This window comes from Amia ocellicauda, chromosome 6 (assembly GCF_036373705.1).
Source record: "Amia ocellicauda isolate fAmiCal2 chromosome 6, fAmiCal2.hap1, whole genome shotgun sequence".
Lineage (NCBI taxonomy): Eukaryota > Metazoa > Chordata > Actinopteri > Amiiformes > Amiidae > Amia > Amia ocellicauda.
This window is the reverse complement of record NC_089855.1, coordinates 49,890,856-49,909,314: the sequence shown is the minus strand read 5'-3', so window position 1 is coordinate 49,909,314 and position 18,459 is coordinate 49,890,856. Positions and strand designations below refer to the sequence as shown.

The 18,459-nt window shown below is 45.6% G+C and overlaps 5 non-coding genes across 5 annotated transcripts; 2 read left to right on the top strand and 3 right to left on the bottom strand.

Annotated features, from left to right (window-relative positions):
- Nucleotides 1–10,163: 10,163 nt before the first annotated feature.
- On the bottom strand, nucleotides 10,164–10,235 carry trnae-cuc (transfer RNA glutamic acid (anticodon CUC)). The gene has a single exon. It is a non-coding gene; the product is annotated as a tRNA-Glu (tRNA).
- A 135-nt stretch (nucleotides 10,236–10,370) lies between these two features.
- Nucleotides 10,371–10,442, top strand: trnaq-cug (transfer RNA glutamine (anticodon CUG)). Its single transcript has one exon. It is a non-coding gene; the product is annotated as a tRNA-Gln (tRNA).
- Nucleotides 10,443–13,686: 3,244 nt separating this feature from the next.
- Nucleotides 13,687–13,758, bottom strand: trnae-cuc (transfer RNA glutamic acid (anticodon CUC)). The gene has a single exon. It is a non-coding gene; the product is annotated as a tRNA-Glu (tRNA).
- Nucleotides 13,759–17,208: 3,450 nt separating this feature from the next.
- On the bottom strand, nucleotides 17,209–17,280 carry trnae-cuc (transfer RNA glutamic acid (anticodon CUC)). The gene has a single exon. It is a non-coding gene; the product is annotated as a tRNA-Glu (tRNA).
- A 135-nt stretch (nucleotides 17,281–17,415) lies between these two features.
- trnaq-cug (transfer RNA glutamine (anticodon CUG)) lies at nucleotides 17,416–17,487 on the top strand. The gene has a single exon. It is a non-coding gene; the product is annotated as a tRNA-Gln (tRNA).
- Nucleotides 17,488–18,459: the final 972 nt, after the last annotated feature.

Here is an 18,459-nt window from a genome sequence, read left to right as displayed (position 1 = left end):
AATTACACATTTATTGCCCACAATGCTAAGGGTTATGATTCTTACATATTGATGAAGTATCTGGTGGAAAATGGGGTGACCCCAAAAATAATAGCTCAGGGTAGCAAGATCATGTGTTTCACCAACGAGGCTTTCAACCAACGTTACATAGACTCGTTAAATTTCCTCCCCATGAAATTGAGCGCTTTGCCTAAAGCTCTGGGTTTTGAGGCTCAGAAGAAAGGTTGGTTCTGCCATTTTTTTAATACTAAGGACACTCAAAATTATCGAGGGTCCTACCCGCCCGCCTCTTATTATGGGGTTGATACTATGATGTCTCATGAGAGGGAGGAATTCTTTAAATGGTACAATACGGTTAAGGGGGGTGTTTTTGATTTCCGAGAAGAGATGGCCGCTTATTGTAAAAATGATGTGGAGATCCTTAAAGAAGCCTGTTTGCGTTTCCGCACCGAGGTTATCAACACGTCGGGTCTCGACCCTTTGCAAAGTGTGACCATAGCGTCTCTCTGCATGAAAATGTATCGATCCAATTTCTTGCAGAAAAACACTATAGCGGACACCACTTCTGACAACTATCGTGCTAGACAAAAGAACTTTTCGACTGTCTCCATACAGTGGCTGGAATATCTGAGTGCCCGGGATAACATCTTCATCAGACATGCTTTAAATCAAGGGGAAGTCAAAATGGGTCCTTACTACTTAGACGGTTTTAGCGACGTGTCCGGGCGGCGTACCGCTTATGAGTTTGCTGGTTGTATTTACCATGGCTGTCCTCAGTGCTTCGACCCAAACACCTTTAACCCCGTAACACAAAAACTCTGCGGTGATATGTACTATGATTTCCAGGAACGAATTGAAACTTTAAAAAACACCTATGGTTTGAATGTACTGGTGATTTGGGAACACGCGTGGACGACCCTGAAGCAACAGGATGTGGAGGTACAACGGTTTATGGAAACCTTGGACTTTCCTGAACGTCTAGAGCCCAGGGATGCGTTATTTGGGGGTCGTACCAACGCCCTCTGTTTACATTATGAGGTAAAGGAGGGTGAGAGAGTAGATTACTATGATTTCACCAGTCTGTACCCTTATGTCAACAAGACCAAAATGTACCCGGTGGGGCATCCAACCATTGTTTATCGTGACTTTCTCGAAATCGGACAGTACTTTGGTTTGATCAAAGTCACCATGTACCCTCCTCGTGAGCTGTTCCTACCCGTGTTGCCTTACAGGTGTTCGGGAAAATTGATGTTCCCTCTGTGTAGAACGTGTGTGGAAACTGAAAATCAAAATACCTCTTGTCTGCACAGTGATGACGAGAGAGCGCTGACGGGTGTCTGGTGTAGCATTGAGCTTGACAAGGCGGTGGAGAAAGGTTACAGAGTCGGTAAGGTGTATGAGGTTTGGCATTTTTCTGAAAAATCTGATACTCTTTTTGCTGAGTACATTATGACCCATCTGAAAGGGAAACAGGAGGCATCGGGCTATCCCTCATGGTGTGTTGACTCCGCTGCCAAAGAGCGGTACGTTCAGCAATATTTTGAAAAGGAAGGGATCCGTCTAGAGCCGGGGAACATAACTGTAAACCCCGCCAAGAGACAAATGTCCAAACTGATTTTAAACAGTCTGTGGGGTAAGTTTGGGGAAAGAAATAACCGTCTAAACACAACCTTGATTAAAACCCCTGAACAGTTTATAGAATTTATCTTTTCCAAACAACATGCAGTATCACACTTTCAATTCTTAAATGACCACGTGGCACAGGTCCAGTGGAGGGCCCCTAAAGATTTCCCCACCAAACAGGGAAACGTTAATGTTTTCATAGCGGTTTTTACCACGGCTTACGCCCGGCTTGAACTGTACAACTTAATGGATCAGCTGCAGGAACGCACGCTCTATCATGATACTGACTCTGTAATCTTTGTCACCAGGCCAGGGGATTGGGTCCCTCCCCTCGGGGACTACCTTGGGGAGTTAACGAGCGAGCTAGATCCTCAGGACCACATAGTGGAGTTTGTTTCAGGGGGTCCTAAGACTTACGCATACAGAACGGCTGCGGGTAAGACCTGTATGAAAGTTAAGGGTTTCACTCTGAACCATTGTAACAACAAGCTCATTAACATCAAGTCTCTGACGACCCTGGTACAAAGTTTTGTAACCGAGAAAGACGCGCCTCCTCGCGAGATTATTACAGCCGGAAATCAGATCTATCACAATAAAAAGGGGTACACATTGGAAAATAGATCACTAAACAAACGGTTAAGGGTGGTGTACAATAAAAGAGTGTTGAAGACTGATTATACCACTCTGCCTTATGGATATTAGCAGTGGTTTTGATAACAGACTTCAACACCCTTTCTCCTGTATTATAGCCGGTCCCTCCAATTCGGGTAAGAGCTATCTTATAAAGAACATCATAGAAGATGTGGACGCAACCGTGTCCCAAGCTCTTGACAACATAGTGTGGTGTTACTCTTGCTGGCAACCTCTCTACGATGATTTGGCATCAAAAAAAAATAATCTGAAATTTGTGCAAGGTCTCCCCGCCTCGTTGTGTGACGATGACCTGTTCCCGCCCGGACAAACTAATCTAGTGATCCTTGATGACCTGATGGAGCAGGCCGGTGACAACAGTGAAGTGGAAAAAGCTTTCACAAAGTACACTCATCATAGGAATTTAAGTATTATTTATTTAGTTCAAAATCTATTTTTTCAAGGTAAAAAAAGCCGCACTATTAATTTAAATGCCAATTATATAATTCTTTTTAAAAACCCCAGAGATAAACTACAGGTCACCGTCTTGGCTCGTCAAATGTACCCTAACCAGACCAAATTCTTTTTGGAGGCATTTGAGGATGCCACCAAAAAACCCTACGGGTACTTGATTGTGGACTTAAAAGCACAAACCCCAGAAGACTTTCGCCTCAGAACAGGTTTGTGCCCGCCCGATTGGCCGGCAGTGTATGTGCTAAAGAAAAGGAAATAAATAAGAATGTCTGTTCGGATTAAAAGAAATCTGCCGCTTTTGCAAATGTTATTTGAGGGGAGCCCGCGCCATAGGAAAGCTGTGCTGGCAGGGGCCCCCTCGGATTTGATCGAGACCCTGTGTGAAATAGCTTTTAACATCTTACGCGGTAATATACCCCTAACCCCTTCTCAACATTCTAAACTCAAAAAACAAAAAGCGGTTATCAAGATCATCGCTAATAAGAAGTATTCTATTAAAAGAAAAAGAAAGAAGATTAATCAAACCGGAGGTTTTATAGGACCGCTGTTGAGCATAGCCGTGCCTTTCCTAACCAGTCTTCTAGCTTCCAGAGTGGGTTAATAATGGAATATGCTCAGAAAATGTTTTTGATCCCTCAGGAGCAGCTTGAGAAACTGAGAAAAAATGTTGTCGGGCCAGAGCCCATTAGACAAACGGCCGAAAACAACCTGGACTCTGAAATGAAAGCTATACTGGCCAGGGCCGATTTAAATCAGTATTCCAAAGCCCAGATGTATAGCAACACGTTACAGCGCTACCTCCGTCTGGTTAGACAGGGTGAAAAAGATCAAAACATTTTAACTTTAACCATGGCCTCTCAAGAAAATGGTTCTGGGACTGATGCGGGGGGTACGGTTGATAAAGATGTTGCGGTGCCCGAACCTGTTGAGAGTTCAGAGGGAGATGTTGTAACGGATGTTTTGAGAAACATGCCGGCCAGAAGCAAAAGACATGCAGAATATATTCTGCACAAAATGGTTCAGAAACCGCGGGTAACGACTTGGAATGAACAGGGTGAATTTGTTTTTAAAGGACAACTGATCAAAGGTTCACACATGTTTGATTTGTTGAAGAGTGTCACTAGCACTAATAAGGTACCCGATAGTCGCCGACCTGTAGGCTGGAATGCTTTCCTACAGGCTATGGCCTGTCTGAACATGCCCCAATCAACAGTCCCTAACCAGGAAACGCGACAAAAAATCCGTCTGTGTAAAGAGGTGGTGACTGATCTGACGCCGATATCTCATTACTCTGACCGTGTTGAGCAACCCTCCTCAGGATCTATCCATCGTTGGGAAGCTTATTAATCTCATGTTTTTATTTGTCTCCCCTGTAAATAAGGAACCGACAAACAATTTTTTTATTTTTTATTTTTATTTTCAAATGTTGTACATTTATTTATAACATAACCCTGCTTTGTATAAGATTTGTGTTGAATAAAAACAAAACTAATGATTCAAAGGCTGTTTTCATTATTTTTTCACTTTAACACGCATGACATCTTTTAAAATCCTCACAAGAACACCCCATCTGTATACATGGCTGGCTAGGGTCGTAAGTAATTGTGTTATAAGGGGGGGTCCACAGTGTCCTGACAAACTCTGCCACTTTTTTATCATTTTGGCCTAAATCCTCACTGTACAAGGACATAATATCGGGGTATGACCTTCCTTTAGATCTATGATATAAGAAAAACACACAGTGTTGACCACAAGTGAAGGTCTGAAGACTTTGTACTTGACGACCGCTGTAAATGGTTTCTTGACAGTTGTTGAGCAGAAAGTTATTGATCTTCCGAGGGAAAGGTCTGAAATCCGGGGGGTTTCCATAGGAATCAAAAAATTCCCCACGGCGGTCCTCCCTTAGATAAATAGCCAGCCAATGTTCTCCGGGCATATTTTTAGGGTGTGTGTTGATTATGTACATTGCAGGTAAATTCTTGATCTTAAATTTAGGCAGCTGGTCGCAGGCGTAGACTCCTTGAAACACTTTCCGTGAGCCGTCCAGGGCATTCATGATGTGGTTGAGCTCTCTGGTGTTCATTTTAATAATAATCATACAGAACGTTTCTCCTCTGATTCACCTCAATAATGTTGTCAAACACAGCATACACGACCATATTTACAGTGCGTGGTAGAGGCTGCTTGAAACGCATCTCCAAACGCATATTGCCCGTCTTCATCAGTGAAAAATGTTGTCCACACTCTTCGTCAGGGGTCAGGTTGAAACCGTACAGGGTGTAACCGCTGCAGTATTCCCGGCGATCGATCAGCAGAGGTTGATCCTTGAGATGGCGACCCGTAGCCAGTACTAGACTGTAATATTCACGAACCGCGTTGCCGTTTTCAAAGTCAGGTTGAAAAGGTCTGGATGGAACCTGCACACCATCGACGTACAGTGCTATAAATTCCGCGTTATAATGTTTAAAGTTAAAGGGGTTCTTGTTGTAAACCCCGGTAAATGCATCATTATCCACGAGACCTATAATAACCTGTTTTGGGAGCTGGCCTAGAAACAGATTTTCCTGGTTCATCACCCGTGTCCCTGCGGGGATACTGTGGACTTTCATATAGACTCTTTCGATCGGGTACTTGGCGTTTGCCGTCATTAAAGCCTGCGCATGTCCTAGTTTAACCGCCGGGGAGACGGATACTTTTTTCACAAACAGCGAGGCCGATAATATGGTCAGTTTATATTTTTCAGTATCAGGGGTCATCAGACAAAAAGCACTTTTACTACGGATCATTTTAATTTTAATGTCTACCCCGTTGAGCATGAGTTTTTCTTGGAAAAATATGTCTGCATGAATATGTCCCATTAGCTCAAAGGTCCTCCCTTCTGTTGAAAAGGCCGTTCTTTTTTGCAAACCCTTATTGAGTCCCTCTGGATCCTGGTCGTCCATAGCTTCCGGGGTGTCTTTGAAGAAAAGGCCGGGGCTGAACTGTTTGCTTAGGGTCTCCTCACTATAATTAAGGATACACTCCATCATGGCCCTATAGGGGTAAGTATTGCTGCTTTGACTAATGAGCCGATCTCCCAGGGTCACATCCACCTGTGAAAACATGGTCAAAGTGGGTCTTTGAGACTGGTACGTAGTGTGGCTTGTCATAAGTAATTGTGACCATGTCATTGCTTTTACCTTTAATAAGTACATTTCTCAAAAGGGGGACATAGCTATCCCCGACCCTCTGGTGTGTTATGATATCCGTATACACATAAAGAGTGTAAAAGCCGCCACTGATGTCAGCCGGGAAGGGTGCCACCACTTCTGAGAACCTGCTCTCTGTGTCAGAATAGAACCCTAATATACGCCCCAGTTGTCCTTTGGTTTGAATGCTAATACCAGGTTTTGACACCTTGTACACTCTGTTTTTAATAGGGTTGTAATATAGCTTGATGTTGGGGGTGCCTTCTGAGAACTGTTTATGCATCTCATCTAATATTGTATCCACATTGTCATAATAACCTCCTTGCATCGTGAATGTCCATTGACTCTTTTTAACATCGTCAAAAATGGCGAAGGTGGCATCCTTATCTTGTAAAACAGCCCAAGTGTAAGGATACTGTATTTCCGCCAACCCCACTTCCCACGACCCCCTTAGATCTATAGATTTTCCAAATTGTACCGTGTAACTGGATATTTCATTTTTAGGGTATATATCGAGAGAGGCGTTACTGGGTAGAGTCACGTAGAAGCCTCCTGATTCCATCTTGAGTATCGAAAGTAATGACCCCATCACACCAGCGGGCATGTTGTTATAAGGCTTGAATATCACAAACCTGTTGTTCCGGGACCCAACTATTGAACTTTTCAGGCCATCCAAGCCATTTCACCAACACATATTTTTTCCGGTTCTGGGTTTTCTCAGCTAATATCTTTTCAACTCTGTATACAATGTCTTTACCCACAATAATTTTTTGTAACTCGGCTTCGTAAAACGTTCCTTCTATATCCTCCCCGTCATAGTCTTTTAACCGGTACACGGGGGGGTCTCTAGCCACCTGTTCGGTAACTGTAAAATATTCGTCAGAAAATGTTTGTTCATAACCTTTGGCAAAAGTACTCCTTAGCTTTGAAACGCGAACCACATCACCGATGTTGAACTTATAAGTAGTTTTCCCCTTCTTAATAAATGGGCCGTATAATTTTTTATAGACCTTAAAAGAATTACTTTGATCAACATCTATAGGCTTCATTTTAATACTGGCGTGATACCCTTGGTTGTAAGCATCGATAAAATCCTGAACTTTATCAAAATACTTGAACGTGTTGACCGCTGTAAAATATCTCCACATTTTGGTCTTTATGGTGCGGTTAAACCTCTCCACCACCGATGCCTTAAGCTCATTACCGGTGGTGAAATGATGTATTTTGTGTCTCTTCAGTAGATTCTGAAATTCTCTGTTGAGAAACTCTTTTCCTTTATCAGTCTGCAGTTTTTTAGGACATCGTCCCTGGGACAATATATCCTCAAAGGCCCTTGTCACCGCCCGACCTGTTTTGTTATGTAGAATGCGAGCCCAGGCATATTTTGATAACACATCGATACACATCAACATAAATTTGTGACCATTGTTATGTTTTGATAAATTTGACATATCGACTAGATCCATTTGCCATTGTGAGTCTATGTCAGTTGCATATACACGGTTTCTTTTAAAGTTAATCCTGAGAGGTTTATGTAAGGTATAGGCGTCTTGTTCCCGTAACCATTCTGAAACAACCACATCATTAACCTTCACGCCGGCCTCAGCGAGTCCTCTTTGAAAACCCTTCTTACCCGCCAAACCCCCAATCTTGGCTGGGTTGTAGTATAGTTCATGCATTTGGGGAGCTTGCCGAGTCATTCTGCCAAATAAACACACAGACCCACACTATGCGCAAAGTTTTTATACAAGGTTTTTTATTCAACTTCAGGAGAGCAGATACCCCTTTTTAGACATTTGAGAAAAGTATAACATACACAACAATTTTTTCTACGGTCCAGACAAAAAGAAATCAGATGATTGGTTACTTGATCTATATCAACAAATACCTGTTTCTTTATCTTGTAGGCACACACCTCAGTTACATATGTAAATAAAACAACAATATGACCTATTTTAAAAGTAAACAGAGGGGTATTAAACATGCTCAGTAAAAGGTCATACAGATGTTGATGAAATGGCCTAATATCATTCTTGGCCCCCTTGAGCGCTTCATCCCAGTGTTCGTACCCCCCGGTCTTTGTTACAGCAACCATTAACTTTTCCAGGTTTGAAAGTTGATCCTCATCGATGGTTAAATCTGTAGAGAAAAGGCTCGCGTTGGCTACTTTTCTGTCAAGCACATGGTGTAATAGCGCTCTCAGGTTAGCTGCAGAGTGTTGATGACAGAACCAGTTGCAGCAGCAGTCCAGAACATTCCCCATGTTCAAAGTCCCTTAGTTCAGGTCAGAGTCTGAATCAGTGGCGTAGATGTCGAATTCTTCGTCGCTGCCCCCAGCTTTAACTTCTTTACGGAAGAAATAAGCTTTTAGCTTGCCAGCGGTTTTTCTACTTGGCTCATCCAGGTCATTGAGCAGCTGCCCAAGTTTCTCTATTATAAACGGCTCCTTTTTCAGCTCCAGCAAAATCTCATCTATGATTTTCTGGACTTGTCCAGCAATGACATGTATGTGGGAGTAAGACAGAGCCTTGATTAGTGCCGGTTTCAGCCACGGTTTGTTCAGTCTTCTGTAAAACACGTTGAAATAGAACAGGAAATAGTAACGGTCTGGTTCAAACAAACAACTGTATCTCAACTGACTGGGGTGATTCACTTCACACCCCCGACAGACTTCTTTCAGAGCTCGGTCGATGAGAGCACTCAGAATATACACCAGGGTGCTTTTAACCACTCTGCTTACTTGGACACCTACCCCGGGCATAAATCCTGCGTCTTCATCACGCCCCCGAGACCGTCCGATGCTCATTGGGTCGCCTGGTGGTTTGTGGGGTGTTTCTACATCCATTGGACTGACCCCCTCCTGAGACGCACAGACGGTAGACAGTTCGGCAAAATCGAGGCCCTCCATGAGCTCCAGAGGCTGGGGATCCCCGAGACTCATTTGGACATCCATCGCTCCGCATGTTGTTTCGTCCTGAGGGACCGGGGTCTGAGGTCTTGGAGGGTAACCGCAGTCAGAGGGTTCCGGAGTGTATACAAAATCTGGGGAATAGAACCAGGGGTGATCCCGGGTTTGAAGAGGCCTGTAGAGCCTGTCGACGTCCGCAGCTTTCGGGTAAGACATTCTCTTTAATTTTAAACCATGAATGAATTGTTGCGCCTTTTATCCTATCTCTTCACTACGTCACGACACACCGCCCTCTTAGAAGAGAGTAGACCCTGAGCCGTCAGACCCCCCTCCAACCCCCCACAGGTCGTCTGTTTTATCATCGTCGTCGTCATTCAAGGGGGATATATAATCCATAATCCAGCATATTCTCCTTCTAACAGAATCCAGTTGTGAACATTTGGTCAAGATGTCAAAACCATCATTTATACAGTTTATGACCTCTTTCAAGAACGGCCAGTCCACGGCGTCAAACATAATTTCAGTAACCTGTTTTTCTGGATCCTCCACAACCCCTTCAATAGGGTTTGTAATCAGGGTACTGCTAAACAAAACCTTACGATCAGTAGTTAGAGATAGACTCTTCACCACTGTACCGTAGTTCTGCAAGCTTTCCCATTCACACCTTTCAAAACTCTGAGTCGGAGACTCCGTTTCGCCTTCTCTTGGACCCTCTTGCAAGCCTTCTAGAGTCTTATCCACAAGCCCCAGGTCTCTCCATGCCATCACCTTCAACCAGTCCTCAAAAGAGTATTCAATCACCGTCTCAAAAGGTTCCAACGTACCCTCCTTCTCTCCCAAAGCAAAAAGCTCCACTCCAACATAGCTGGGATCCCTTTTAAAGCGGTAACCCCGTCGACCCCCCCAGAACAACACCCAGGAGCGTTCAATCTTCAAATTGGTGAGTACAGGAACCCTTGCCCGGGATTGTTTCTTGCGGGGCTTCATGTTGATGTCGCTGGACATGTTGAAGAAGCGGGATGTTTCAGATGCTGAGAATTAAAGAGGTATTGCCTAAAAGCAGCGCGGGGTCTTAAATAGAGAGGAGAGTTTCGGGGCGTTGCCTTCAGGGGGGGGGGGGGGGTCTTTATGGGTGGCCTTGTTGTTCAGGGTTTTAGGGGTGTACACTTTCTGACGGATATGACGTAGGAATAATTAAGGAAATAACTCTAAAATCACGCCCCCCAATTATGACGTAGGAATATTAATAAGCTTAGGGCATACGTCATAACAAAATAGGCCGCGCCCAAAAAACCCTACTATCTACTCACAGGTCCTAGGGGAAGAGCAACAGATCCACCTTCCCTGACCGGGAATCGAACCCGGGCCGCGGCGGTGAGAGCGCCGAATCCTGACCACTAGACCACCAGGGACGGCTCCGGAAGTGACCCGCCACACGCTGCACTCTGGGCGCAACTTGGCTCACTCTGGACTTGGCCGTGCGACAGAGCGAGACGTGTGCGTAGAGCAGAAACCTTCATCACGGGCAAGAGGTGGGCAGCCGGCTTGGTTCCATGGTGTAATGGTTAGCACTCTGGACTCTGAATCCAGCGATCCGAGTTCAAGTCTCGGTGGGACCTGGGGCCCTTGGCAGGGGCAGCGGCGGTGAAGCGGTGGTCTCCCTGCGTGAGGGCCTGTGTCTGCGAATAAGGCCTGTTTATGTTCCCTCTTGGGAGGCTTGGAGACGAATTGGCGAAAACTCCGGGTCGGCCTGGTGCGTTCATATTCCTGGTGGTGACCGCGTGGCTTAACGGAGAAGAAGGTGCCTGTGTTGACAGATTACAGATAGATTATTTCCCTTCTTGGAAATCATCGTTAAAGCGAAAAGGAACTTTGTAAACCAGCTAGCTTGGAAGCAACCACGTCAGGGCATTCTTTCAGTGAGACCTCGGTTTTTTACAAGCACGAGTGAAGCTTTAAAAGAAAATGACATAGAATGTTTGCGGCCGTTCATCCAATCAAAAGGTGCAAGCCCGAGTCCGATTGCGGTCTGTCTTCCCTGGGGGCGGGGGGGATTGTGTTTTGTGAGATCCGGGGGAGAGGTGAGGTGGCTTTCTTTGGTGTATGCCAGAGGTCCGGTGAGAGGTTGTCTTTTACAACTGTCCCTCAGTCAATACCAAAAACAGTCCCTGCCAATCTGGGAAAGCCATTCAGTCCACAAACAGAGTTTTGACAAACATCCTGCGGGCTTTTTCTCCACCGTTTGATCCTTTTATCGTTGACAGGAATTTCTACAGGGTACGTCCCGAACAGGTGCCTCAATGGCTGTTTGCTAGCTCGATAAATCTAACTTGCTCGGTCTGCATACTATCTTTAATCTAAAACATCATACAGTCTCTTCGGTCTGACTTCGGATCGGAAGATTGAGGGTTGGAGTGCCTTTGCGGTCGTTCCTGGGGTTACGACGTCGAAGCGGCATCTCGGTCGTTTTTGGGGAACTTCGGAAGGGCCAGCCGGCGTGCTAATGCTGCAGCCGTCGCCGGCGCGTTGTGTCTGATAACCTTACGGCAAACAGGCAATGCCTTGCGCCTGTGTCTGCGGCAAGAAAAGTGAGCGACTCTCCCCCGAAACCGGGGCACGAGCGCCTGAGGCCTTGGAGAATGCGGGCATCGATCCCGCTGCCTCTCGCATGCTGTAGCGTAAGGTACACTTATACATTTCAATTAAAGAAGTGAATTTATAGTATCACCTTATCACGAATCCTGGAATCTTGTAGAACTCAATTTCTGTAATAATTGGACGCAGACACCAATTCCAAAGATATAAATTGTCAAATGTATTCAAAACAAAAACTAAATGTAGCACTACACTAATTATACAAAAGGGAAAAACTAATTACAATTCAACTCTAGATCAACAAATCGAAGACAAATCACTTCCGTGACCAAATCAAAGACCATGGGATCACATATGATAACACAAATCGTTAAACAAAAAAGGTTATAAACACATTGACTACAATACCGGTTAGTAAGACGAAGGTGAGTCTCTCGTTAGTATTATTAGTCAGACATTAAATAACTACGCAGGTTAGTATTTATGTCAGGTAACTTCTCGTTATATATATATATCAGTCTCATTCACGTTTAGGTGCCGAGAAAGATCCTATCATTACTTGTTACCACAATTTCCCTTAACTGATTATTATTCAATGATTAAGGATAGGCAAGGCCACCAATAATCTAATGTCTATTAACTTGTGTCAATTTCAGACTAAACAGTTAAACAGGAATGAGAAGATATTTCTCGGCGTTGACAGATTTTATTTCTAAAATTATCAACAAAACAGTTTAATACAACACACATTTATATTTAAGAAAACTAAATGATATTACACATTCTAGAGTTATGAATCACAGATTAACATTTCTAATTGATTTCTCAAATGTCATGAATCATGAACTCCAAACTGTTAAACTTATCTGAACTTCGTCGCAGAGAGGCCTCTCTGGCTTCGGGCTCAGATAACAGCACACGGCACGAGGTCCGTGTGGTTTGGAACAAAGGCAGTCTGGTTCGGCTTTGTCAAAGAACTTCCACTCAGTCGATACACCTGGAAGTTGGGGTTTCGCGAAAGTAGAGTCGTTTCCAAACAGATTTTCCACTGGTTTGAAGGCTCCAAGGTTGTGCACAAAATCTTCTTGGCAAGCAGGGTCTCTCACCGTACTTATTTGAAGACAAAGTCTTTGGGGAAAGCAGGGCCGTGTTTGTTCCAAGGGTCAAGTTTCTTAAGACTCAAATAGCTATTTAAATGACTGACACTTTCGTATACAGTCGACTTAGTCAATTGTCCAGCTGTAAAACTCCACTGATCAGGTGGGCACAGGCGGGCAGCGCAGTCTGTAAAGTTCTTTATTTAATAAAGTCCTTTAAAAGAATTCTTCGTACGGCTCAATCTCCTTCTCCCAGTTTAACTCTTCTGTTGCCGGCAAAGACTTAGTTGGTTTCTGGTTCCGGTTCTGGCAACAGAGCTACAGGTTGAGCTGTGGCAGCGAGTTACTGGTTCAGGTGAGAGAGAGCGAGAAAGACTGTCCGCTGTTCCTTATAGTCTGTCAGATCAAGAGGTGATTGGTTCTTGAGTTTTTGAGATTGGATTTCGGTTTCAGCCCCCAGTGTCCTATTGGGGGGGGCTTGATTTATGACTGATGTCAATCCATGCCATCTTTTGGAAATGCCGGTTGGCCTGGGTTCGTAGCTCTATGTCGGGATTTCGGCTCTCGTCCACTTCAAAGAGTTTTTATCACCTACAGGCCCCTTTCTCCAGACATCTCATAGCAGAATTCCAAACTATTTGGCCTCTTCTTGGTGCCATGCTCCCCAAAACTGTCACTTTGATGCAAACCAGTTCCAAGCGGATGAGCTAAGGGAATCTGATAACTTTGGGGGGGAGAGGTTTTCTTTAGATCAGTGCTTCAGCTCAGAGCCCAAATGCTCTTATCCAAATACACCCAACATAACGCTACAATGCTAAGCTAGCACTCTACCACGTGAGCTGATCCTCAGGGCTCTCGGTGAGGCCGACCCCCACTTCTTCAGTCTTTAAGTGGCACGTCGCGAGTAAGTCTTTCCTGCGCTTCAGGCAAGCTTGCAGCCAACTGCGGACGACTTTCCTTCCTCGGTGGCAGCCATCGTGCCGCAATAGAAAAGGATTGTCATGAGCAAAACTTTCAAAGTGACCGAAAAGATCACGGCCCGTCGTGTGATGTGATTTACATGAGCTCCAGAAACGTTCATGGACATATGTATATAAGTAAGGATTTAATCACAGATAGAGAGAGAGAAAATGCACCACACAGGTCCTATGGGAAGAGCAACAGATCCACCTTCCCTGGCCGGGAATCGAACCCGGGCCGCGGCGGTGAGAGCGCCGAATCCTGACCACTAGACCACCAGGGACAGCTCCGGAAGTGACCCGCCACACGCAGCACTCTGGGCGCAACTTGGCTCAATATGGACTTGGCCGTGCAGCAGATGAGACGTGTGCGTAGAGCAGAAACCTTCGTCACGGGCAAGAGGAGGGCAGCGGGCTTGGTCCCATGGAGTAATGGTTAGCACTCTGGACTCTGAATCCAGCGATCCGAGTTCAAGTCTCAGTGGGACCTGGGGCCCTTGGCAGGGGCAGCGGCGGTGAAGCGGTGGTCTCCCTGCGTGAGGGCCTGTGTCTGCGAATAAGGCCTATTTATGTTCCCTCTTGGGAGGCTTGGAGACGAATTGGCGAGAACTCCGGGTCGGCCTGGTGCGTTCATCTTCCTGGTGGTGACCGCGTGGCTTAACGTAGAAGAAGGTGCCTGTGTTGACAGATTACAGATAGATTATTTCCCTTCTTGGAAATCATCGTTAAAGCGAAAAGGAACTTTGTAAACCAGCTAGCTTGGAAGCAACCACGTCAGGGCATTCTTTCAGTGAGACCTCGGTTTTTTACAAGCACGAGTGAAGCTTTAAAAGAAAATGACATAGAATGTTTGCGGCCGTTCATCCAATCAAAAGGTGCAAGCCCGAGTCCGATTGCGGTCTGTCTTCCCTGGGGGCGGGGGGGATTGTGTTTTGTGAGATCCGGGGGAGAGGTGAGGTGGCTTTCTTTGGTGTATGCCAGAGGTCCGGTGAGAGGTTGTCTTTTACAACTGTCCCTCAGTCAATACCAAAAACAGTCCCTGCCAATCTGGGAAAGCCATTCAGTCCACAAACAGAGTTTTGACAAACATCCTGCGGGCTTTTTCTCCACCGTTTGATCCTTTTATCGTTGACAGGAATTTCTACAGGGTACGTCCCGAACAGGTGCCTCAATGGATGTTTGCTAGCTCGATAAATCTAACTTGCTCGGTCTGCATACTATCTTTAATCTAAAACATCATACAGTCTCTTCGGTCTGACTTCGGATCGGAAGATTGAGGGTTGGAGTGCCTTTGCGGTCGTTCCTGGGGTTACGACGTCGAAGCGGCATCTCGGTCGTTTTTGGGGAACTTCGGAAGGGCCAGCCGGCGTGCTAATGCTGCAGCCGTCGCCGGCGCGTTGTGTCTGATAACCTTACGGCAAACAGGCAATGCCTTGCGCCTGTGTCTGCGGCAAGAAAAGTGAGCGACTCTCCCCCGAAACCGGGGCACGAGCGCCTGAGGCCTTGGAGAATGCGGGCATCGATCCCACCGCCTCTCGCATGCTGTAGCGTAAGGTACATTTATACATTTCAATTAAAGAAGTGAATTTATAGTATCACCTTATCACGAATCCTGGAATCTTGTAGAACTCAATTTCTGTAATAATTGGACGCAGACACCAATTCCAAAGATATAAATTGTCAAATGTATTCAAAACAAAGACTAAATGTAGCACTACACTAATTATACAAAAGGGAAAAACTAATTACAATTCAACTCTAGATCAACAAATCGAAGACAAATCACTTCCGTGACCAAATCAAAGACCATGGGATCACATATGATAACACAAATCGTTAAACAAAAAAGGTTATAAACACATTGACTACAATACCGGTTAGTAAGACGAAGGTGAGTCTCTCGTTAGTATTATTAGTCAGACATTAAATAACTACGCAGGTTAGTATTTATGTCAGGTAACTTCTCGTTATATATATATCAGTCTCATTCACGTTTTGGTGCCGAGAAAGATCCTATCATTACTTGTTACCACAATTTCCCTTAACTGATTATTATTCAATGATTAAGGATAGGCAGGGCCACCAATAATCTTATGTCTATTAACTTGTGTCAATTTCAGACTAAACAGTTAAACAGGAATGAGAAGATATTTCTCGGCGTTGACAGATTTTATTTCTAAAATTATCAACAAAACAGTTTAATGCAACACACATTTATATTTAAGAAAACTAAATGATATTACACATTCTAGAGTTATGAATCACAGATTAACATTTCTAATTGATTTCTCAAATGTCATGAATCATGAACTCCAAACTGTTAAACTTATCTGAACTTCATCGCAGAGAGGCCTCTCTGGCTTTGGGCTCAGATAACAGCACACGGCACGAGGTCCGTGTGGTTTGGAACAAAGGCAGTCCGGTTCGGCTTTGTCCAAGAACTTCCACTCAGTCGATACACCTGGAAGTTGGGGTTTCGCGAAAGTAGAGTCGTTTCCAAACAGATTTTCCACTGGTTTGAAGGCTCCAAGGTTGTGCACAAAATCTTCTTGGCAAGCAGGGTCTCTCACCGTACTTATTTGAAGACAAAGTCTTTGAGGAAAGCAGGGCCGTGTTTGTTCCAAGGGTCAAGTTTCTTAAGACTCAAATAGCTATTTAAATGACTGACACTTTCGTATACAGTCGACTTAGTCAATTGTCCAGCTGTTAAACTCCACTGATCAGGTGGGCACAGGCGGGCAGCGCAGTCTGTAAAGTTCTTTATTTAATAAAGTCCTTTAAAAGAATTCTTCGTACGGCTCAATCTCCTTCTCCCAGTTTAACTCTTCTGTTGCCGGCAAAGACTTAGTTGGTTTCTGGTTCCGGTTCTGGCAACAGAGCTACAGGTTGAGCTGTGGCAGCGAGTTACTGGTTCAGGTGAGAGAGAGCGAGAAACACTGTCCGCTGTTCCTTATAGTCTGTCAGATCAAGAGGTGATTGGTTCTTGAGTTTTTGAGATTGGATTTCGGTTTCAGCCCCCAGTGTCCTGTTGGAGGGGGGCTTGATTTATGACTGATGTCAATCCATGCCATCTTTTGGAAATGCCGGTTGGCCTGGGTTCGTAGCTCTATGTCGGGATTTCGGCTCTCGTCCACTTCAAAGAGTTTTTATCACCTACAGGCCCCTTTCTCCAGACATCTCATAGCAGAATTCCAAACTATTTGGCCTCTTCTTGGTGCCATCCTCCCCAAAACTGTCACTTTGATGCAAACCAGTTCCAAGCTGATGAGCTAAGGGAATCTGATAACTTTGGGGGGGAGAGGTTTTCTTTAGATCAGTGCTTCAGCTCAGAGCCCAAATGCTCTTATCCAAATACACCCAACATAACGCTACAATGCTAAGCGAGCGCTCTACCACGTGAGCTAATCCTCAGGGCTCTCGGTGAGGCCGACCCCCACTTCTTCAGTCTTTAAGTGGCACGTCGCGAGTAAGTCCTTTCCTGCGCTTCAGGCAAGCTTGCAGCCAACTGCGGACGACTTTCCTTCCTCGGTGGCAGCCATCGTGCCGCAATAGAAAAGGATTGTCATGAGCAAAACTTTCAAAGTGACCGAAAAGATCACGGCCCGTCGTGTGATGTGATTTACATGAGCACCAGAAACGTTCATGGACATATGTATATGAGTAAGGATTTAATCACAGATAGAGAGAGAGAAAATGCACCACACAGGTCCTAGGGGAAGAGCAACAGATCCACTTTCCCTGACCGGGAATCGAACCCGGGCCGCGGCGGTGAGAGCGCCGAATCCTGACCACTAGACCACCAGGGACGGCTCCGGAAGTGACGCGCCACACGCAGCACTCTGGGCGCAACTTGGCTCACTCTGGACTTGGCCGTGCGACAGAGCGAGACGTGTGCGTAGAGCAGAAACCTTCGTCACGGGCAAGAGGTGGGCAGCGGGCTTGGTTCCATGGTGTAATGGTTAGCACTCTGGACTCTGAATCCAGCGATCCGAGTTCAAGTCTCGGTGGGACCTGGGGCCCTTGGCAGGGGCAGCGGCGGTGAAGCGGTGGACTCCCTGCGTGAGGGCCTGTGTCTGCGAATAAGGCCTGTTTATGTTCCCTCTTGGGAGGCTTGGAGACGAATTGGCGAAAACTCCGGGTCGGCCTGGTGCGTTCACCTTCCTGGTGGTGACCGCGTGGCTTAACGGAGAAGAAGGTGCCTGTGTTGACAGATTACAGATAGATTATTTCCCTTCTTGGAAATCATTGTTAAAGGAACTTTGTAAACCAGCTAGCTTGGAAGCAACCACGTCAGGGCATTCTTTCAGTGAGACCTCGGTTTTTTACAAGCACGAGTGAAGCTTTAAAAGAAAATGACATAGAATGTTTGCGGCCGTTCATCCAATCAAAAGGTGCAAGCCCGAGTCCGATTGCGGTCTGTCTTCCCTGGGGGCGGGGGGGATTGTGTTTTGTGAGATCCGGGGGAGAGGTGAGGTGGCTTTCTTTGGTGTATGCCAGAGGTCCGGTGAGAGGTTGTCTTTTACAACTGTCCCTCAGTCAATACCAAAAACAGTCCCTGCCAATCTGGGAAAGCCATTCAGTCCACAAACAGAGTTTTGACAAACATCCTGCGGGCTTTTTCTCCACCGTTTGATCCTTTTATCGTTGACAGGAATTTCTACAGGGTACGTCCCGAACAGGTGCCTCAATGGCTGTTTGCTAGCTCGATAAATCTAACTTGCTCGGTCTGCATACTATCTTTAATCTAAAACATCATACAGTCTCTTCGGTCTGACTTCGGATCGGAAGATTGAGGGTTGGAGTGCCATTGCGGTCGTTCCAGGGGTTACGACGTCGAAGCGGCATCTCGGTCGTTTTTGGGGAACTTCGGAAGGGCCAGCCGGCGTGCTAATGCTGCAGCCGTCGCCGGCGCGTTGTGTCTGATAACCTTACGGCAAACAGGCAATGCCTTGCGCCTGTGTCTGCGGCAAGAAAAGTGAGCGACT